Source organism: Erinaceus europaeus, chromosome 7 (assembly GCF_950295315.1).
Source record: "Erinaceus europaeus chromosome 7, mEriEur2.1, whole genome shotgun sequence".
In the NCBI taxonomy this organism is placed as follows: Eukaryota; Metazoa; Chordata; class Mammalia; order Eulipotyphla; family Erinaceidae; genus Erinaceus; species Erinaceus europaeus.
In genome coordinates, this window is record NC_080168.1 from 27,247,468 (window position 1) to 27,270,810 (window position 23,343).

The window sequence follows — 23,343 nt, forward strand, 5'->3', positions numbered from 1 at the left end:
GAGTGGGGATATGGGAGAAGTGTATTTTTCAAGTGCTGATGTTGACAGGGGTCAAAGTAGGTAAGGAAGCATGTTTGCAGGTGGCAGAATAATTGTCACCTGTGAAGCTAGTAATTCACAAACTTCAGGAAGTAAAAATTAAAAAAAAAAAAAGAAGTCCTTTCATGTCAACCCATGCTTTCCCCTGTCAAGTGCTAATTGCTGCTGAGGAAACACCTCCATGGTAAGGCATCATTTATTCACCTCTCCTTTATCCTTTCACCCACATGCGCGTTTCTGCAGGATTTTTGTTTGTTTTCTATTTTCATCTACTATTTGTCTTTTTAAGAACCATTAAAGTACCAAGCACTTATGTTTTGTAGGTTTTGTCTTTGGATATGTTTTTGCTTTTTCATTTTTTTTTACTTCACAGCATCCTCACAGTTATATTAAAAATCCCCCCCTGCCACTCCCTTTTTGTAAGAACAGCCTAACAGCCTTCTCCATAGCTCCTATGACTGCAGTGTTAAATAACTGAGACTTTGGTTGGCTCTCTGTGTGAAAAGATGTTGAGTCCATGTGGCCGCTTGACTCCTATTCCACGCACCAGTTTGTGCAAGAAGTTAAACAAGACTGTCTTCCCCCCCTTCCCTCTCCACACAGTCAATTGCAAACATGGTGTCTTAATGAATACCACACAGACATGCAAACAGGATTCTGTTGCTTTTTTTTTTGAAGGATCATTTATATTTCCTTTTTTTGTTATTGATATTTAAAACAAAATAAGCAAACAAATAAAATCCAGGTAAGAGGGCAGCTAAACAGGCAGCACTGGTTTTAATGGGAAGCAGATATTCACAGTTGCCCATCCCGCCGGTGCTGGTGCTTCCCATTCTTCTCCCTTGCTCACCTCCTTGAAAGGGATGTCTGTCAAAGGTAAATATCTAGCAGGAGGAAACGGAAACATCATGGAATTTTGTCAGTCGCACACTGGGTATGCTGCTTCTAGAAAACAGAAGGTTGCTCTTTCTGATTTTTTGACACACCCTGAGGCTGAAGGACAGGGGACATTTTGTATACTTCAAAGTCAGTTGTGGCTTGCAAGTTCTCGCTGAAGCCTGCTTCCCAGAGGCCAAGGAGGTGTGTTTCAATGCTGTGTGACTGTGTCGGGCTTCATACTTGGCAGGTAGTCATTGCTTTTGCTCAAAGCCAGACTCTGTGAGGAACATGAACTTGATCCATGCCATAAATCATGTTCTAAAGTGGGGCAAGAATCTTAACCCCTCTCTCTCCAGCTCCTCTCTTGGGGGGCTATTTCACATGCTATTGAAATGATTCAGAGAGAGGAGAGTGAGCTGCTGTTTTTACCATTCAGTCCCAAAGGTAAGTAAAATGTTTGGCTGATTCGATTTTTATTTTCAATCCCCTCCCCCCACCCCAGCCCACATATTTAGACATGGAAAGGGAAAGACATAAAGAAATGCTTATGCTTATCACTGTGAAAGCTGAGAGGTAAAAAGGAGAGAGAGAGAGGAGAAGGAGGAGGAGGAGGAGAAGGAGAAGGAGGAAAAAGCTCACAGAAAGATTGTATCATGAGCCCAGACAGTCCCCCTTTATTTTCAGGATATTCCCCTCCTCCTTTTGTTTGCCTGTTTCTTCTTTCATTTTTATGAAATCTCTGCAGCTTATCTCCTAGCCCTTAGGTAAGGAAAGACCAGCCCTTTGGACAGTCTGCGGAACCCACAGGGAACACAAGGAACGCACTAGCACTAGGGAGAGACCAGCAGGCTCCCAGGCTGCCCATCCTGCTTGAGCAAAAAGTTGGCTCTCTTATCTTCCCTAGCAAGTGGCCAGAGGAGATGAATAATTACCCTCAGCTTTGGATATCTGTTCTCTCTGTCCCCTACACAGCTAGACAGTACCCCTTCTAATGCTTCCAAGCAGAAAGAACAACCCAAAAAGGCTGAGTGAAGCAGGTTGTGGGCAGTTATTAAAAAACAAACAAACAAAACCCCAGGAGTTTTAGCAAGGCCAGGCAGTAGCACAGTGGGTTAAATGCAAGGACCTGCAAAGGATCCCAGATGCAGCCATAAGTAACTTAGTTCTCTTAGCCTCACTCTCTGCATCTATAAAATGGGGGTGGTGACACTAAGATTTGCCTCAGAATGCTTTGAGAGAATTTGATGAGCTAATATAAGTAACAGGCTTGGGGTATTGTTGGCAAGGATCCCACATGCTACAGCTATGCATTATTATTTTTATCGATTTTATTGGTGAGGCAATGGTTTACAACGCAGTTGTTGAGGGCACAATCCCTCATCTCCCCATGAGAGTTCTCTGCAGAATACTCTCACCCACAACTTAGGTCCTTTTCCATCATCATGTAACAGGTCCTCAAGGTTCTCTTCATGTCCAAAGATGCTATTATTGCTGTTGTGATTATTTTATTAATGATATCTGTAAGCAAGATGATCTGAGATTGGAATAAAGATGTAATCTATAGCTGAAGCCAAAGCTAAGGCTCAGAAAAGAACAGAGTGATAGGATGTGACAGCCAGGGCCCCATCAGGGAAACAGAAATCATTTTGAGAATTTCAAATGAAAGGAATTTAATACAGGAACTAATTATGCAGGCCAAGTGGTAGAAGGGTCAAGAAGCTCAAACAGGAAATGGTGGAATAACAGTTTAGAGATGAGCAGTAGCAGGGAGGTACTGCCAGTTTTAGGATTAAAGAAATACAGGGGAAAGGTTACAGATACAAGATGCCAAGAACTACCTGGGAGGAGCTGGGGCAACAAAAGAAGGGGTTGTCAGAAGGGTAGTATGCATCCTTGAGTTCAACACTTAGTGAAATAGGGAGAAATAGCCCAGGTCCTCCATTCTCCTGCCCTCTTGTGCCTCCCATGGACTGAACCTGGGTAAAGGCCTGTTGACAAGCAGTCTGGAAAATGGGATGTGCTACAGACTCAACAGAGATGGATTCCAACCTTGAAGGAAAATGAACTCATCGTATTTATAAGGTTGGATGAGGAATTGCTTTAGATATTGAAGAGACTCTGGATTTTAAGTTGTGGCTGGAATGCCTCAAGATCCAGAAGTCTGAAGTCTTGTGATTCTTCTTCTTCTTTTTTAAATATTTATTTATTTATTGTCCCTTTTTGTTGCCCTTGTTGTTTTTTTATTGTAGTTATTGTTGTTGTTGTTATTGATGTCATTGTTGTTGGATAGGACAGAGAGAAATGGAGAGAGGAGGGGGAGAGAAAGATAGACACCTGCAGACCTGCTTCACCTCCTGTGAAGCGACTCCCCTGCAGGTGGGGATCCGGGGGCTCGAACCAGGATCCTTATGCTGATCCTTGCGCTTTGCACCACGTGCGCTAAACCCTTTGCGCTGCCCCGAATTCCCATGATCATTCTTCTATGAACACATTTGTGCCGTGAAATTAGAGAAACTGGAAGAAGATGAATCTGATCATCCAACACCCTTTGGAAAGTTTCTTTTTGCTTTTCCTCTAGAGAGCTCTTATCTGCAGTCATTGCAATAACTTTCACACACACAACAAAAAGCACCATTATTATTTATTAGTGCTGGTTGTGTAAGTTATTGATCGGACTCCTATTGACCATGGTGAGAAAATGACTTCGCTATCATGGAAGGCCAACAGTGATTCTTTGGCACATTAGAGGGTGCAAAGGGGAAAGAAAAATGTTAGTGTCTTTGCTTTCTGCAGAATTGCTTTCCAGCTGATGGATGTCCCTTTGAAAGTGTACCGGTCTTAAATATGAGAGGGCACTAGATAAAGACTCAATCTGATACATGCTATAAATGTTCAACGAGCACCTTGGCTTCATCTCTGTCCTAGCCCATAACACTTGTTTCTTATAAAGTGCTGGGCACTGGCTCTCTTCCCAGCACAGAATGGGCTCCCTAGCCATTTCATTACCAGAAATTACAATGAGCATCTGCCTAACTGGGAATAGCATTATCCGAAACACAATTATAAGTAAACTGAAAGTCTAGGTGGCCCGGCCTGGTGATGACTCATCAGAAATATTAATGCCTAGCATAGCACACCAGATCATATTTTAGGGTCATCACAGGTTATTTTCATTTTCAGAAGCACCTTAATCACCACTAATGTGACTGTAAGGAATGGAGTAGTTGTTAATATCTTCAATTCAGGTATCAAGGAATTGAAGTACACAAAGGCCTGAGACACCAGAATCAAATATCTTGGTAGAAACATTGTCTAAACTCCTAGGTATTTAAAAATGATTTCAACTGATGTCATTCCAAGTCTGGAATTTTTACCCAGTTGGAGTAGGAAGAAAGTAACCCTGAAAAATATGACTTCTCATGATAGTATGTGTGCTCAACCAAGTGTGCCAGCACTTGGCCCCCAGTATGACTTTTTAAGGCTAGGGCAGCATGAACTATTTTTTTTCTTTTAAATTTTTTTTTTTAAAGATATTGCCATCAGTATTTGTTGGGGCTTGTGCTTGCACAACAAATCTGCCTATTTTGGTAGCAAATATATATATATATTTATATATATCTTTTGTTCTTTTCTCTTTTCTATTTATTTTTCTTTTTTTACTTTCTCTTTCTTTCTTTTTGTTAGATATAATAAAGAGAAATTGAGAAGGGAGGAGAAGATAGAGAAAGAGAGAGAAAGAGAGATACCTGCAGCACTGCCTCACTACTTATGAAGGTTCCTCCCTGTAGGTTCAGAGCAGGGTCTCAAACCTGGGTTCTTGTACATGGAAATGTGTATGCACTCAGCTAAGTGTGCCAACAGCCAGCCACTGCACACACTAATTTAAAGAAGTAATATTCCTGGCACAAGTTCCAGGAAAAGCAAGTTATAGAAATTTTCACCAAGTGAGAAAGGGCAAGAGTACAACTGGTTTTGCATCTGGAAATAAAGATAGGAAAAATTACCTTCTCATGAGCACTTAGCCTCCAGATTCACTGTTCCTCCTTTCTAAGGCAACATAACAAACAAAAGAAAGGATTATGTATTTGTTTACCATGATGGAAGAAATGTTCCAAGAGGGTTGTATGTGCTTAGCCTTGTAATAATACAGTCGCATGACAGTGTAATGACTGCTTGTTCTGTTCCAAGTCTGAGCTCTCAGTAAAGCTCAGATTAAGATAATTCAAGATAATGAAGACCAAATGGCCAGACAGGAAAGTCAACTCCCATATCTAATGTAGTCCAGAGGGAAAAGATCCAGAATTATAACCGTTAGTGGACCATGTCTAGATTTTATTTTTCTGAACTGTAGGACTCATCAGAAGAGGTAGAAATGGTATTCTGCAGTAGTCTCTGATGCATGGGAACATTTCTGGAGGTGCCATGGACAGACTTGGGGGCAGATAAGTCAGGCTGTCCCTGTGACTAGAGCAAAGATAAAGAAAAATAAAATGAAGACTTAGTTTGTATCAGCACTCTACATGCATTACATGTAAGAGATGTGTTCCCGAATGAATTGTAGTCTTTTGAAAATGATGTCCTATGAAAAAGAGCAAATATTGACACTTCAATAATGTTTGCCCAGCAATTGGTGAGCTGTATACAGCACTCAGGTGTCTATGTTACTGGAATCAATTAGGAAAATGGAGACTTGATATCCTCCAATGAGAAATATATGGTAACTGCTGACATAACAGATAATGTCAGCTCTGCAGATCATCTCTGATGTCACAGTCCTCCCTGACACTGTCACCGGTGCTAAGGGAATCGAACTGAGAACACAGCTTTGTTGCCCATTTCTCCTACCACCCACCGACTGCTACAATGTATGGTTGCTTTCTATCTCTTGCAACTAATGTTGTCTATTTATTGAAAAAAATTGTTCAGGACCAGCCTTGTGTTAGCACTGCTGAAGAAAGGATAAAGTGAGAATTGGGGTGGTGGGGGGGGGGGGGAGCTGGGTTGAGGGACTGAAATAACTGACATGTACAAGATAGGAGTTTTCACACAAAAATGAAAATAAATGAGTCCTATGAAGATAGGTATGAAGAATATTCTATCTAGGAGATAAATAAGTGCAGAAGCCTTGAGTTATAGTCAATTGCCTTCTCTCTATTATCCTGGTGAGCTGATTTGTACCTCTGAGCTGATTTGAGCCTCTGGTTCTTTCTTTTTTTTTTTTTTTTAATATTTTTTAATATTTATTACCTTTTGTTGCCCTTGTTGTTTTACTGTTGTAGTTATTATTGTTGTCATCATTGTTGGATAGGACAGAGAGAAATGGAGAGAAGAGAGGGAAGACAGAGAAGGGGAGAGAAAGATAGACACCTGCAGACCTGCTTCACCGCTTGTGAAGCGATTCCTCTGCAGGTGGGGAACTGGGGGCTCAAACTGGGATCCTCACACCTGTCCTTGTGCTTTGCGCCACCTGCGCTTAACCCGCTGTGCTACAGCCCAACTCCCCTCTGGTTACTTCTTATCTTCATTGTTCCTTCATTCTTCTTCTTCTTCTCCTTCTCCTCCTTCTTCTGTCGCCACTTTTTTGTCTTTCCTTATATTCATTCTTGTTATTTGTCTCCATTTATACTTTTTTATATAATAAAACAACTCAATTAGATTTGTCCACAGTCAGCAATGGTGATCTTCTTGCTGGTCTTGCCATTCTTGGAGCCAAAACCCTCCATGGCCTGCACAACGTTCATGCCCTCCTTCACTCTGCCGAAGACTACATGCTTGCCATCCAACCAGTCGGTCTTAACAGTGCAGATGAAGAACTGGGAACCGTTTGTGTTGGGTCCAGCATTTGCCATTGACAAGATGCCTGGGCCTGTATGCTTCAGGATGAAATTCTCATCTTCAAATTTCTCCCCATAGATAGACTTGCCTCCGGTGCCATTATGGCATGTGAAGTCACCACCCTGGCACATAAATCCAAGGATAACTCTGTGACAGCAGGAACCCTTATAACCAAACCCTTTCTCTCCAGTGCTCAGAGTGCAAAAGTTTTCTGCAGTCTTGGGAACTTTTTCTGCAGACAGCTCAAAGGAGACGCGGCCAGGGGCTCGCAGTCAACGGCGATGTCTAAGAACACGATGGGGTTGACCATGGCTGTAGGATGCTAGCAGCAAGTAGGTGAAGGCGTCTGCAAGGCCGCATTTATACTTTTTAAGGAAGTCTATGGCGCTAAGAATCTTCTACTATAAAGACTTCTCTTCCCAAAGAGATTTTTGCTACTGTTATTCATCTGCCTCTCTCATTCTCTCTCTAGATAGATTTTGATCAATCAATTCATTCTGGACCATGCCTTTATATTAACCAAACATTTTTTAAAAATATACATTTATATATTTTCATTAGAGAAAGAGACATAAGTGGGGTGAGGAGAGAGAGAGAGAGAGAGGAAAGTACTGCTCAACTCTGGTAGATGGTAGTTTAGGGGATTGAACCTGGGTCCTCTGAGGACTTAGATGTGCAGTTCTGGTGCACTGTCTCTGCAATATCTCCCTGCCTATCTCCCCAGGTAGATATTACATTCCTTGAAACAAAAATATGCTTAGATCTTAGTTTTTTCTTCTCTATCCCTTCACCACTTGCCCAGCTTAACAAGGGGCATATTAGGAGAGGTTCAATACAATGTTGGCTCAAAATAAAATGCTTATAGTTAAGAGAGTTTTGTTGAAATAGAAATACCCACCTAAGTTATTTGTCAAATATATGTGATCTTACTCCTGTTTGTTATATGTTTTCAGTTTATCTCTTTTTTTAAACATTTTTAAAAATTATTATATTTATTTATTTATTGGATAGACACAGTCAGAAATAGAGAGGGGAAAGGGAGACAGAGAGGAAGAGAGATAGGGAGACACCTGCAGACCTGCTTCACCACTCATGAAGCTTTCCCCCTGCAGATAGGGACTGGGGGTTCGAACACTGGTCCTTGTGCATTATCATGTGTGCACTCAACCAGGTTCACCACTACGCAGTCCCTTTTCAGTTTATCTCTGGGGAACTAAAAGTTTTAAATGTACTCTGGGGAAGGAACTCTTAGATACTATTGATCAGTTTTGTTTCGCTGCCTCTGGGCTGTCAATTTCATCCTTTAAAGTACCTGAAAACTATGCTGACAGAGGTGCAGGGCAGTAACAAGCAGTGTTTGTACAAGAGATACCCATGTACAGTGTAATCAGACTGGATCTAGTTGAAAGAGAAAAGTTGATTAGCTTCCTTTAGTAGGAGATGATTCCAGAGAATCAGCCAACGAGTTATCTGTGTGATGTTTAAGAAAAGCTTCTCACCCTTAGCTTTTGGAACTGGTGATAATTGTGCTCTGATTGCTTCTAAGGCAAGATGTCAACGTTACGTCCCTGGGTGAGACGGAACAGGGGTGAGTGCAAGTTCTGAGTGTGTATGAAATTTGGGATCACAGCTTTGGCCACCAAACCCAGAACCAGGGTAGATGAAAAGGGTTTTTATAGCAGCGGGCTGGTGCCATAGTGATAAGAAGGTTGCTAAGGATGTCATTATCACTTTGATTGCAGAAATCGTGAGTTAATTGGCATGACCTCATTCAAGTCCTCGGGGCCTACCTGTTCACAAATTACAAAGGAGACAAAAAGTTGATCTTTTTATAGTGTCAGGAGGCAGCACCTGTTAACAATTTACACAGCATTCAGAGCAAATTATAACACACATTATTTATCTACCTGTTATCTTCCTCACACTCCCTGTGTCTTCCTTCTCTCTTTTTACTACATAATATAAAGACATATCCCTCTTACTTTTTTCTTTGCTCTACTTTTTTCTTGTTCTCTCTAGAGGAAGGGGATATATATATATATGTATATATATATATATATATATTTAATGGCTGAATATATATATATATATATATATATATATATATATATATATATATATATTCAGCCATTAAACTGAAGAAAGCTCAAGGAAATGAACTGAAATGTCTCCTAGAAAGAAAAATAGTATTATGAAATGTAAAAAAAAAAAAATGAGATAATGAAGATTGATCACTCGATCTATCTATAGCCTCAAATAAAATTCATTAAATTTAATATGTTAGGTTACAGTTAAAAAGCTAAGTTGTTTCAGTCAGGGTAATATAGTTTCAGATTTTCATAGGGAGCCGTTTATTTATTTTTGCATTTGTGAGTCATTTAGTCATTCCCTTGTGAGTGAGAATACATTTATTTTCCAACTCCCTGCTGCTAGGAGTTCTATTAATACCACACTAGTTGAAATAAATGGAGCAGTAGAAACTGTTTGGTGGTGAATTTGTTTTTTCAGATTTTTTTGGTATTACTATTTTGGTAAGATGGCATTCCAATCTCTCTAGCAGTCGAAATAGAAAGTCTAACGTCTTACACACTCTGCTTGCCATTTGATAATTACATTGCTTAGATATTAACAACTTCAAGGCCACTAGAAGCCTTATAATCCAAGACAAGCCTATAAAGGGAAATGATAAAATAATAGCAATCTAGGGATAGGATTGTCAAAACTTATAGAGAGTGGCAGTCTTCTGAAACACAAGTTTTCTCCCCACGCTGCTGTGTTCTACCCAAGAGGAAAATCCAACACAATAAAGAGGGGGGATTCATTCTACAGATGATAAGGAAGTAGCAAGGCTTTTCCAGGATTCTAAAGTGGAATCTTCAATTTAAATGCAGTAAGATTTGCTCAAGCACCTTTAGAGTAAAGTTGAGCAAAGACAAAGTCCTTGTTATCCTAGGCAGTTAATTACTATCAGTAATTGTTGTTTGTAATGAATAGGATTCAGCACAAAGACAGGTGGTAGGGTGGGGGTAGGGGTAGGAGTGAGGTGAGAGAAGGATCTGTTTGACTTTGAACCACATCCAGTCCTCTTAGGCTGATTCTATGGAATCACAAGAGGGTTCATGGGGGATGGGCTCAAAAAAGCCCCAAAGGGGCATTGGAGGAAAGCACATGGACCTTCACTTTTCAGCACTGACAAAGATCAGGCAAATAAAGATGGAATCACTCCTCCTAAGTGAGGGTGGGGAAGGCGATGGTGGTAGACATTCCTTCTTCCATTTGGTGAAGGTGGAGGGGGCTGGTCAAGGACATTGCACTCCATTTGCTACTCATTCTCCATTCTCACACAAACCTTGAGAGAGAACAAAGAAAGAATGACAAGATACAGACAGCTGGATATTTTCATCCTCATGTATACACACACACACACGCACATGCACACGCATGCTCACGCATGCACGCATCAACAATGGGGAGTCAATAGAGACAGGGATAATTTATGCTTCTGTTTAACACTGAGATAAAAGGCAACCAAGAAGGGGTGGGGTAGATAGTATAATGGTTATGTAAAGAGACTCTCATGCCTGAGGCTCCAAAGTCCCAGATTCAGTCCCCCTCCACACACTCACACGCACATCATAAACAGAGCAGTACTCTGGTAAAAGACAAAACCACACCAAAGTAAAAGACTCTGGGGTGGATGGGGGTGGGGGAGTACAGGTCCTGGCAAAGGATGATAGAGGACCTAGTGGGGGTTGTATTGTTATGTGGAAAACTGAGAAATGTTATTCATGTACAAACTGTTCTACTCACTGTCAGATTAAAACATTAATCCCCCAATAAAGGGAAAAAAGGGGGGCAATGTGGAGACATCAGACAACCCCTTACATTTCTAAAAATGTCTTCCTATTCTCCAATATATTAAACTATACCTAGCCCAAGGATAGGCTTAAAGAGTGATAGCACCCGACACTCTAATGGGGAGACAGAGGCTCAGAAACACAGGGAAACCTCCAAAAACACAGATCCGATATTTAGGAAAGCAATGAGGGAGTCTGGAAGTGAGCTGTTGTTCCTGACACCCCTCTGCACAGATGTCAATAGCTAGAGGCAAAATAGCAGACCCTGATTTCAAGAGTCTCCTGTTCTGTCTGCTTCATAGGAAGACTTGCCTCTTGGCAAGGCTCTGGATGGTCTCTGATTTCTTTCACTTGCTTTATGGAACCAATAAAGTCAAGTCAGTGAAATATTTTACTGGCAGTTCTGGGTGTATTCTAATTGGTCTGCAGTTGGAATTCCCGTTATTGCCAGAGAGAAAGCAACTGCTCCAATTCCCTGAAGATTACTTAGGGGCAAATTTATGAGGCGGAAACAGGAACAGGTGTAGAATCAACTTCCTAAAGCCTGTTTTCTTTGATACCGGGGTGGGGAAAGGGCAGCCTTTGCCCCTAATATCCTGCCTACAGTCCCAAGAAATTTTACCAAGGTCTCTCCTCACTCACATTTTCATCAGTATACTCAAAATATCCAAGTACTGCCTTTCAGAGCCTACCTTATCCAAAAGTGAACCATCAGCTGAGACTAATTTCAAATACATTCCACCTCTGTTTGTGGGTCAGGCTTGCTGTGCCCTGGAAGAACTGGGGTTCTAGTGCTTGGCCAAGTCCAGTCTTCCCCAAGGTTGATCGCTAAACTCAGAAAGGAACTCACTGTCTCTGCTGCCCAGGGTTGCAGTGACTTTGCTGTATGCTGGGGACAGTGAGCCTAGTGTTTGCTGGCTGTTTTTTTTTTTCCTCTCCCTCCAAGGTTATTGCTGGGGTTTGGTGCTTGCACTATGAAGCCACTGCTCCTGGAGGCCATTTTTTTTTCCATTTTGTTGTTGTTGTTGTCATCATCATTATTGATATTGTTACTGTTGGATAGGACAGAGAGAAATTGAGAGGAAGGAGGGGAAGACAGTGAGGAGGAAAGAAAGATAGACATATGCAGACCTGCTTCACCTCTTGTGAAGTGCCCCCCCCCCCACATGTGGGGAACCGGGGGGCTCGAACTAGGATCCTTAGGCTGGTCCTTGTGCTTCAAGCTATGTGCGCTTATCCCAGTGCACTACCTGCCCGGCCCTGCATGTGGTTTTTATAAGTAAATGTCACTGAATATGTTTAGAAGGAGCATCCATCATCAGACACTTTCAAGCCATAAGAACCAAAACCAATTGGTAAAGGAAAAAAGCACACAGAAGAGTTTTAGCTCTTAAATTTTAGTACACAGGTCTGGTCTTGGACCTAACTTCAAATCTCAGGTAAAGCAGATTTTTAAACCTTGGTTATATCATTTACCTATTTTGTGCCTCAGCTTCCTTGTTTGTAAACAAGCAAATATAATGTAAATATCTAGCTGATACGTTTCTCAAAAAGATTCAGTTGTATTATTTGTGTGAAGCAGTTATAGGATTTGAAACATAATGAGTACTTGACTATTTATTTATTTATTTATTTATTTATTTATTTATTTATTTTGCCTCCAGGATTATTGCTGGGGCTCAGTGAGTCCACTGCTCCTGGAGACCCTTTTTTTTTTTTTTTTTTTCCAATTTTATTGGATGGGACAGGGAGAAATTGAGAAAGGAGGGAGAGTCAGGGAGGGGGAGAGAAAGACACTTGCAGATCTGCTCCACTGTTTGTGAAGCCTCCCCATTGCAGGTGGGGAGCAGGGGCTCAAACCACCCACCTCTCAAACAAATGTTCATTTAACAGGCTTTCTCCCTACAGCTACCCTAAGTCTCACTTGCTCATCAAGCTCTTCAGCTTATGGAACTTAACTACTATCTCATAGGTAGAGACATCCTGAAGAAATAATGAACAGAAAAGGATTTAATTCTTGACATCTGTTGTTGTTTTTCACCCATTGGAATACTTTGAAAAAGAGAAGAACTTATGAAGTCACTTGGGCATTGACTTTACAATTCTGCTAAATCTTATGATCCGATACAATCAAGCATAGCATCTTGTGAGTGTTGAGGTTGTCACTATTAGATAGACATTGCCGAGTAGCCATGTAGTCCCCACAGATATTTAAATATTTGAAAGTTTTATGGTCAAATTGAGCAGCTGGTTCTTTGATGGGGTATGGAGACTCCCCATTTAGGTATGGCACCAATTCCTGCAAGGAGTTAGAGAAGACAGGTATCCAGCCAGCTTGTGGGTGGGTATCTGGAAAGATTTTGCAGGAACTGTCCAGCTGCTGAGATACGAAGTATGTAGCAGGAACATGCTACCTATTTGCCATCACTGGACGGGATAACGTGGAGGGTCATTAGATGACAGACACCATGAGAGGGTGGAGCCCAGGGATAGAATATCCAAAGTATGTGCTCATTCTGGGAGGTGGCAAACATCAGGGTTGTCCTTGGGGACACCGTGGGGCTATAGGCTCTGACTTCCCACAAGAATGGAATGACAGTGTAGAGAGACACTACTCCAAGCTGTAGATCTAGAAAAGCTGAATATAGGCAAACTGTCAGGATCAAGCCTCTTGGTTCCTACAAGGAACCAACTTCCAGTAATGGAGAGCAGGCAGGGACTACATCTCTGACAAACAAAAGCAGCAGTGTTAGGACATTAACTTGTACCGATGATGTATCTGACAAACATTCATACAATTCTATTGTGTTAACAGAACTGATTCTCATGGTGAGTTGATGATTTCGGCACTATGACCATGAGGTTTATTTTTCAGAGGAGGAAGTAAGTTCTGAGGGTAGCTTGCCCATGGACACACAACAAGCAGGAGAGTTAGCATCAACCTCAGAGAATCTGGCTCTAGAATCTCTAATCAAAAATTACATCTGTTTGCAGATGTTATGAGACGCAGAGACTTCTTTAAGGATTACAGATTCCTAGATCCTTGAGTGGGTGAGTGTTGACCAGCCCCAGCTCTAAGGGAAGTGGTAGCCAGGAGTGTGGGAGTTAGGCTAGGGGTGACACTATGTACCTTGAGGGTAAAAAAAGGACTTCAGCTTTCTCACTAAATAGCAGTCTGTGTTCCAGTCAGGAGTTTTCTCTATTCCAGCCAGATTTAGACCTAGGAATTCAACTCAGTCCTCAGGCTTTTCTAATCCAGAGATTCCCCCAGGAAACCAGATCATTCTTGGCACTGATCTATAGAATTTAAGTCTGCTAGAGCAGACTCAAAGATCCATCTACCATATGGTCAGACAATAGAGAATTTGAGAGAAAAATGAGCAGCATTTGTCTGCATTCCCATGTAGGAACCTTTTTCTTTGAAGTAAGAAACTTGAAATTGTTCATTATATTGTTATCTGGAAGTTGTAGTAGCTACCCAATGTGAGTTCTTTGAAAAAGCCTCCTGTATTTGTTGTGGTATAAATGTCACGTGTCCTGTGTATTGGGGGTGAGTCATAGGTAAACACATGTTGGGTGTCTGTAAAGGTAGGTGTTACATCCCAAGTGGTCTATGCTCCTTAGGAGTGGTCCTCATGCTGTATAAACAGCAGATGCCATATGAAGCATTTTACCCTAGAAGGATTGATTTCTTATGTAGAGTAAGAAACTTGCGGAGATAATCCCCGCATTTGGCACCTGATGCCTGGAAATGAAGTATGTGGCCTGGGGCAACTCACTTAACCTCTTAGCCTCACCACCTGGGACAGAGAGGGAATGATGGCCAACTCCTTGGGGGCATCATTTGGGCAGCTTTATCACTTAACCCTGGAAGACTTTGGTGAATATGAATGCTACACTGACAGTAAAAATAAAATAAAATAAAAGTTAGCAGGAAACTATTGACATTTATAGAATGTCATTCTTAGTCATTCTAAAATATTTCTCTTCTGCTCCCCATTCCCAAGTCTCAGGAACTGGAGAAATGAACCTAGAAAGTGCTGTGAAAACCAAACACCCCCACCCCATTTCCCTTGCTCTTCCAGTTTCAGTTAGAATCACAATCTGAGTTCTTGATGAAAACTGAATGCCAAGTCAAGGGGAAGGATTATTAATGGCCATTCATCTTGTGAAAGTAAATGTGCCTCAACACATGTTTCTCTTTCCTGCCCCCCCCCTTTGATAAAATGTATTCAGCATCCAGTCCTTAGAGGGAGATTCCTCTTCTCCCATCTTCTTTGCCTCACTCCAGTGATTTAATTACATTGTTTTCACTATCCCTTGCTGTCTGGCTTTTGGGTACCCATGTAATTATCAGATTAGCGCCTATGTAAAATCCTTGCTTTTGGTTTTCCTTCCAGTATGCTAAATATACGTCTAGTGGCAAAGAGCTGGAACCGGTACATTAAGCAGCGCAGAATAGAGTGGAACCAGATGCAAAAGGCTCTCACTTCACTTCATATCAGAACTCTGGCTCTTTAGTTACTCTTGCCCATGCTTGGAAACAGAAGCACATTGCAGCTCTATTCTGCAGTCTCAGTTCAGTTCCATTTGTTTTCATTAATAAGTAGTGCATATATATGTCCTAAATAAAGACAGCCATGTGATCCCATTACACTAATTATTCTCTATGATGAGTAAGAGGATGACAAAATTATTTTGGTATGTCATCTTGATGTTAAATTTGAACTTTCTACTTGTTTAGGGTTCACCTTCTTGGTGTCTTTATTTAGGCTAGTGGGAAAGGACTGAAGTTGGAGATAAGAGTGTTTTGCAGACACCTATCATAGGGAGATGAGAAATCATACCCACATGTCAACAACTGTACAGTAAACCATTATCTCTCCCCACCCCATAAAATAATTACATATTTTTAAAAAAGACAGATTTGAAACTGCCTGACTTGCATTGGAGTATTTTTCAACAGGTATATTTTCTGGCAATTAGCTATATGGTCAGAAACAGTTATTTGATAGAAAGTTCAGTCTTCAAATGATGGTCACTGCATCTGAACAAAGGAAAAACAATTTAAGCCATGCAAATGCCATCATGCAATCATTCATCTGCAGCCAACTTGTTTCAGAACCAATAGAACATCTCTCTAGATTAGTACTACCCCACGGCAGCATATAAATGAATGATTAACTAAGGGAATCTGTAAGTGTCATTGTCTTCAAGTGTAGTTTGCTTATTTTGCTGCTGGATTTCAAGAATTTGAAAGCATACATTCAGATAATAGCACTCTTTGACGAAATAGCACTATTAGAGGAACAACAGGGCCAGAGAGAAATTGAGAGAGATGAGAAGGAGGTAGAGAAGGAAAGAGAGAAAGATACCTGTAACACTGCTTTTCTCATGAAAGCGAAGACCAGGGGCATGAATCCCAGTCCTTGAACATTATAACATATGCATTCAACCAGTTGTACCATCACCTGGTTCCAATTACTGCTTGTTTGTTATCTTAGATGTAAACAATATGACAATTCATCCAACACTATATTCCTTGCAAGATTCTTATTTTTTTTATTTCCTTTTATCTTGTTTCCACCTTGTTTCTTATCCCCATTAGCATGTTGTCAAGAATCTTTTTGAGTTTTCTAGTCCATCTTCTAGCTACTTATTTAGTTTTATTAATGTTTATTCAGAAGATTCTGTCATTTGTGTTTGCTTTTCAAAATTATGTAGATGGTAATGTGCTGCAGATCTTGTTCTTTCCTTCTCACTTAACAGAGTGTTTCTGAGATCTCTGTTTTTTTCCTACATAAATCTAGTTCTTGCTCAGAGTCCAATACTCAAATATTCCATTTCTTACCTGGTATACATTTTATTTTATTTTAAAATTTTATTTATTATTGGATAGAGACAGAGAGAAATCTATTGAGAGGAGAAGGGAGGAGAGAGAGAGATACTTGAAGCTCTACTTTACCACTTGTGAAGCTTTCCTCCTGCTGGTGGGGACCAGGGGCTTGAACCTGGGTCCTTGAGCACTGTAGTATGAGCACTGAACCAGGTGTGGTACTGGCTGGACCCCATCTGACATATATCTTACTCATTGATTTCCACGCTAGAGGATATCTAAACTGTCTCACACAGATGTCCATATTTCTTCTAGTGCTTTAATACCACAAAAAAACTTAGAGCAATTTTCCATGACCATGCTTCCTTGTGGTTCAATGAATCTATCCCTATCTGTCTGTCTGTCTGTCTGTCTGTCTGTCTGTCTGTCTAATCAAAAACACCATAGCACCAAAGCTTCCTTCACTGAGGTTGGGCCTGGGCTTGAAGCCAGGTCAAGCACAAGACAAAGCAGTGCACTATTCAATTGAGCTATTTCAACAGATTCTTTATAATATATTTCCAGGAGTGGAATTTTTGAGTTGTGAGAGTGTATAATACGTTATTTCACTAAACACTTAGAGAACACTATCAGGAATGTCTGCACCAACTTATAATTTCATCACCAGTGGGGGTGAAATTTTCTCTCATCCTTGTTTGCACTTTCTAATTTTTGACTACCTGGTGGGTGTAAATGGGTACCTAATTTTTAAAAGTTTGTTTGCATTTGTCAGATTGCTAGTGAGTGTACATATTATGTACAAAATATATAGTACTATATATAGCTTAAATGGTCTCTCTCTTTTTGCTTGTTTGTAAAATTCCTTTGATATTTTAGACACCAATTCTACTTTTCTTTTACAAATATCTTTTCCTCAATATTTTTCTGATTTGTCTTCGGGAATAGATTTTTTTAAAATTTCTTTATTGGGGGATTAATGCTTTACAGTTGACAGCAAAACACAATAGTTGTACATGCATAACATTTTCCAGATTTCCACATAACAATTCAACTTCCACTAGGTCATCCTCTGCCATCATGTTCCAGGACCTGAAACCCCACCTATCCATCCACCCACCCTAGAGTCTTTTACTTTGGTATAATATGCCAACTCTAGTTCAAGTTCTGCTTAGAGTTTTCCCTTCTGATCTTGTTTTCCTACTTCTGTCTATGAGTGAGATCATCCCATATTCATCCTTTTATTTCTGACTTATTTCACTTAATTATCCAATGAACCCCAAAGGCAAGACGACCCACCCAACTGAGCCCCAGAGGCAAGATGGCCGACTCCATGGAATCAAGAGGCAAGATGGTCAATGCTATGGAGGCCCAAAAGCAAGATGGCTGATGCATCAGAGACCCAGAGGCAAGATGGCCAACCCCACCGAACCCCAAAGGCAAGATGGCTCATGCCACGGAACACAAATGCAAGATGACCATACTGTGGAGCCCCAGAGGCAAGATAGTCAACACCATGGAACCAAAAGACAAGATGGCTGATTCCATGCAGCCCCATAGGCAAGATGGTTGACCTCACCGAGCCTCAGAGGCAAGATAGCTGACGCCATGGAGACCCAGAGACAAGATGGCTGATGCTACAGAACCCATAGTCTAGATGTCTAAAGGGATGAGGCCCCAGAGGCAAGATGGCCACACTACAGAGCCCCAGAGTCAAGATGGTCCATGCCACAGAGCCTCATAGGGAAGATGGCCAATGGGACATATCAGTCCCATTGCACTAGCATAATTAAGTTTAAGCTTATTCATTTGATCCATTTGAGCTCTTGTCTATCATGACTGGGTAGCAACTTGTCTAAAAGGATGAGAAACTTATGGGACAGACCTGGCCCCATAGTACAACTTGCAGTTAAGTCTCTGAGCCAGTCAACTTCCAGTTAACTTACAAATGCATGAGAAATAATTGCTATTTTTAAATGCAGAAAACAGTCTGGGAAGGAAGTTAAGGAATGGGTGTAGTGTATAAAGGGGGTGATAGAAACTAGAGTTTTTATTGTTTTCATATGTTGGATTTACAAGTGAAGAATTACAATGATGTATACCTTAAACTTATTAACTAATGTTACTTGATAAAATGTTACTTTAAAATATATAAATGTCACAGAAATTATAACATTTGTTATAGAACATTATCAAAATACTAGTTAACTAATATATTTTTGCTCCTGCCTTTCCTTACCTTTCTTCTTCCATATATATAGACATTTACATATGTTTATTTATATTTATGTATTTGACTTTATCCTACAACCTCAACTTGGTTAATATTTTTATGGATACATTTTAATTCAGTATGTTCTTAAAATATTTGTATTTTGTGTGGTTCATAAAATTTAATTTTAATAAATGATATTGTATTATGTATCTCATTCTTTCTCCAACTTTTTTTTTTACCAAATATATATGTATCTAATCCTTTGATTATAGCTGCTGTGCACCATCCTGAGTGTATACCAACCATATTTTTTCTATGTGTGATCACAGAATTAAATAACCCAGTTAATTCCAAGTAACTCTTATGTTGCCGAATAGATCTGAAGGATCACTTCCTTGCAATAAAACCCAGGAGTGGAATTGTTGGCTTATTAAAAAAATTGCTCTCTGGCCTACTCTCACTTAAGAAGTATGTGAAAGTCGTAGCTCTATGATGCCCACATCACTAAATTCTTTCTCTTTCCCTCTCTGTCTCTCCCTCCTCTCTCAATTGTCCAGTAAAATGAAAAAAAAATGGCTACAAGGAGCAGTGGATTTGTAGTGTTGGCACCAGCCCCAGCAATAACCCTGGAAGTGGAAGAGGAGGAGGGGGAGGAGGAGGAGGAGAAAAAGAAGAAGGAGGAGAAAGAGAAGAAGACAATGAGGAAGAATAAGGAGAAGAAGAAGTAGGAGAGGAAGAAGAAGAAATCTCATTCAGATTTCTATTTTTAAATCAAGAGATAGTATTTGTTCCATATTTATAGAATTTTATGAAAATTAAAATAATAAGATTGATAATTGTAAAATATCTTCAGGATATCTTTAAAATGGTTCTAATTATAAAGATTTCAAAGAATCTTTTGCCCTGCTGGACATAATGGGATATCACATTTAAAAATAATAGAAGTAAAATAATGGGAAAAGTCTTTATACCGGTTCCATTTTTTTTTCCCCCAGGGTTATTGCTGGGCTTGGTGCCTGCACCATGAATCCACCGCTCCTGGAGGTCATTTTCCCCCCTTTTTTTGTTGCCCTTGTTGTTGTAGCCTTGTTGTGGTTATTATTATTGCCATTGTTGATGTTGTTCGTTGTTGGATAGGACAGGGAGAAATGGAGAGAGGAGGGGAAGATAGAGAGGGGGAGAGAAAGATAGACACCTGTAGACCTGCTTCACCGCCTGTGAAGCGACTTCCCTGCAGGTGGGGAGCTGGGGGATAGAACCGGGATACTTACGCCAGTCCCTGTGCTTTGTGCCACATGCGCTTAACCCACTGCGCCACCACCCGACCCCCAACCGGTCTCATTTTCTTGCTGGAAGAAGTAATCCTGACCTGGTGGTTGTCCCACTGATAAATTAGCTATGGCTTAGACTTCAAGGATAGATGACCTAGGTGTAATTCGTGAATCTGCCATTTGCTACTACATAATAGTCTTTGTATCTCTGTGGTCTATCACAGTTCCTAGTTCACTGTAAATCTTTAAGAAATGTATACTAAATGAAATATATTAATATTTAGCACATCTAAGCCTTAGTCTTTTTGAGGCTAATCAATTCCTAACATAATGCTTGATAAAGAGTGCAGATTCAGTACATACCATACTAGTTCCCTTTCTACCTGCCCCTCCTCTGGTATCCAATGGAAGCCAGTAGCTTTATCCTAAAACTGAAAGAAATAGTACTAACTTGTTATTACATTAATTCTTATGACAGCTGATATTCATACAATAATTTCCTAAAGGGTAAATTATGAATGAAGCCAATTACAAAAATGCACCTTAGAGTCTGAATCAGGTTAGAAGATACATTAAATCTAATTGAATACCTAATTTGGAAACAGTTTTTGGAATCTATAAAACTAAGGAATTGGCATGGTCTAGTACAGATTTCAAAATTTATTTCATTCATAATTCCCAGCATGGTCGATGATAAATGTTAGCTGGAACTCTAACCTGGTGTTATTATTGCACATGACATTTTATTAGCTTTTGTATCAGAATTGATTTGGATGCAGGATGCAAAAAGGCAAATGTTAGAAAAGGCTATCTTTAAGAGATTTGTTAGCTAATTAAGTGATTCGGTTGTGACACCCCTCCCACCAGTCTCTAAAACAATATAAGGGAGAAATGATATCAAAGTCTGAGCTATTTGAAAGAAGACATCTATAATAACCTTAGCCAAAGTAGAACTTGGTCTTAACATTGCTTTTCAGTTGATTATAGTTAACTTGAGATCATGTAGTAGAAGGTTGGCTTCTGCTTAACCTACACCAAAGGAGACATTTACAATTGAAAGGAGAGAGTACATACATATAGGGATTCTCACTATATGAAGGCAAAACCGAGGAACTAGCTAAGTTATGGGAAAGGAAGGAAGCAGATTGCTTTTGAATTCTGTTTCAAGATTTACTTAGTCATTTCACCAGACTCTGTGGCAGGATAAGTAAGGGTCACTCTCAAGTTATTTAGGAGGCTGAATGGGACTGACATGACTTGAAAGACCATCACTTACCCAGGGGAGGGTGATGTGGCATACTCACACTATCACCCAGATTCGATAGAGGCATCAACACTATTCTTGAATGGAACTAGAATTAAAAAGAAGGAGGATAAAGTGCTAAGAGGGTGTGGCTTAGTAAGTAGGGAATAGGATTTGCATCTATGTAGTCCCAGGTTCGATCCCTGGCATTGCATATGCTAGGGCTGAGTGGCAGAGTGGTACTCTGATTATTCTCTCTCCTTACCACATCCCAGCTCATAAACATAAATAAGTCTTTAAAATTTTTTTTTTCTTTTTCCTCCAGGGTTATTGCTGGGCTTGGTGCCTGCACCATGAATCCACCGCTCCTGGAGGCCATTTCCCCCCCTTTTTGTTGCCCTAGTTGTTGCAGCCTCGTTGCGGTTATTATTGCCATTGTTGACGTTGCTTTGTTGTTGGATAGGACAGAGAGAAATGGAGAGAGGAGGGGAAGACAGAGAGAGAGGGGAGAGAAAGATAGACACCTGCAGACCTGCTTCACCGCCCGTGAAGCGACTCCCCTGCAGGTGGGGAGAAACGGGATCCTTACGCCGGTCCCTGCGCTTTGCGCCACCTGCGCTTAACCCACTGAGCTACCGCCCAACTCCTATAAATAAGTCTTAATAAAAGAAAAAGGGGGAACTGAATCTGGATAATAAAATGATTTAAGGGAGTCGGGCAGTGGTGCAGCAGATTAAGCCCACATGACACAAAGCTCAAGGACTGGGCATGAGGATCCGGGTTCCAGCCCTCCCCCTTCCTCACCTGTAGGGGAATTGCTTCATAAGCAATGAAGCAGGTCTGCAGGTCTCCCCTTCTCTGTCTTCCCCATCATCTCTCCATTTCTCTCTGTCCTATCCAACAACAACAGCATCAATAACCATAACAATGTTAAACAACAAGGGCAACAAAAGGGAAAATAAATAAATATTTAAAAAAATAAATAAAATAACTTAATTGCACACTCTTATAGCATTCTTAAATTCAACTTAAAAATTTTTTAAGTCAGAATAGACTTAATGAGTCCACTAATTAGTTTAAAATTCATGATCCGGAATGTGGCACACTAGGTAGAGTGTTGGATGCATGCATGCGATATCTAGTTTAACCTCCAGCATTGTTTATGCTAGAGCAGGCTCTTTCCTTCTTTAATACAGAAATCTTTAAAAGAATTTAAGATTCAGACATAAACAAGTGATGACTTAAATTTAGTATTCTCTTATTTAAATAATTGTGAATAATTTGAGGAAATGCCAGTGTCTTCTAGGTTGGATTACAGAAGTTGAAAACAAACAACAGAAGGGAAAACACAAAGCAGAAGTTGGACTGGATTTGGTGTATTGCACCAAAGTAAAGGATTCCAGGGCCAACTGGGGTCGCATTCAGGTCCTGGGACATGATGGTGGAGGAGGATCCAGGCAGCGGTTAAGAGTGTTATGTGGAAAACTGAAAAATGTTACACATGTACCAACTACTGTATTTTACTGTTGACTGTAAATCACTAATCTCCCCAATAAAGAAAAACAAACAAAAAATGGGAGTAATTTCCCTAATGAATATATTTGGGTATAGATAAGACAGTGGTTATAGTGGTGAACAGGCCAACCATCTGGGTTTGCCTACTAACCTACTTTATAATCAGCACTGAGTGATTCAATTTACCCAGGCTTGCAAATCATTAAATAAATAAATAAGCAAGTAAACAAACAAACAAACAAACAAACAAATCGTCTGCAGAAATTCTGCCTGACCTGTGAAATGTGCTTGGCTGTCATCCGTAGTGCCAATCTCTCTCTTGATTTCTATGGCATCTCTTTTAGATAAGTTAGCACCTAAGCTTTGGTATATTCTTGGGGGCAAGGAGGAAGTGTGGAGGAGGAAGGTGATAGTTTTCTCATGAGGTTTAACATTATTTCTTTTCCACCCAGAGCACGTGGCAGGGGTGATTTTTGAAAACACATTAACCGCTGTGCTCTTTGGGGTCAATCATACTTGTCCACTTTACTGGGAAATGTGAATTATTTACTGTCTTTTGTGCCTTTATTTCTTAGAAGGTAAACTGAAGGGTGAATGTGTGAGATGCAGATAATATGTATATATATATATATTTTTTTTCCCACAATTAGTATTTT

General features: G+C 40.3%; 1 pseudogene; it reads right to left on the bottom strand.

Moving 5' to 3' along the window:
* Positions 1-6,556: 6,556 nt before the first annotated feature.
* On the bottom strand, positions 6,557-7,063 carry LOC103110978 (peptidyl-prolyl cis-trans isomerase A-like; annotated as a pseudogene).
* Between the last annotated feature and the right edge of the window lie 16,280 nt (positions 7,064-23,343).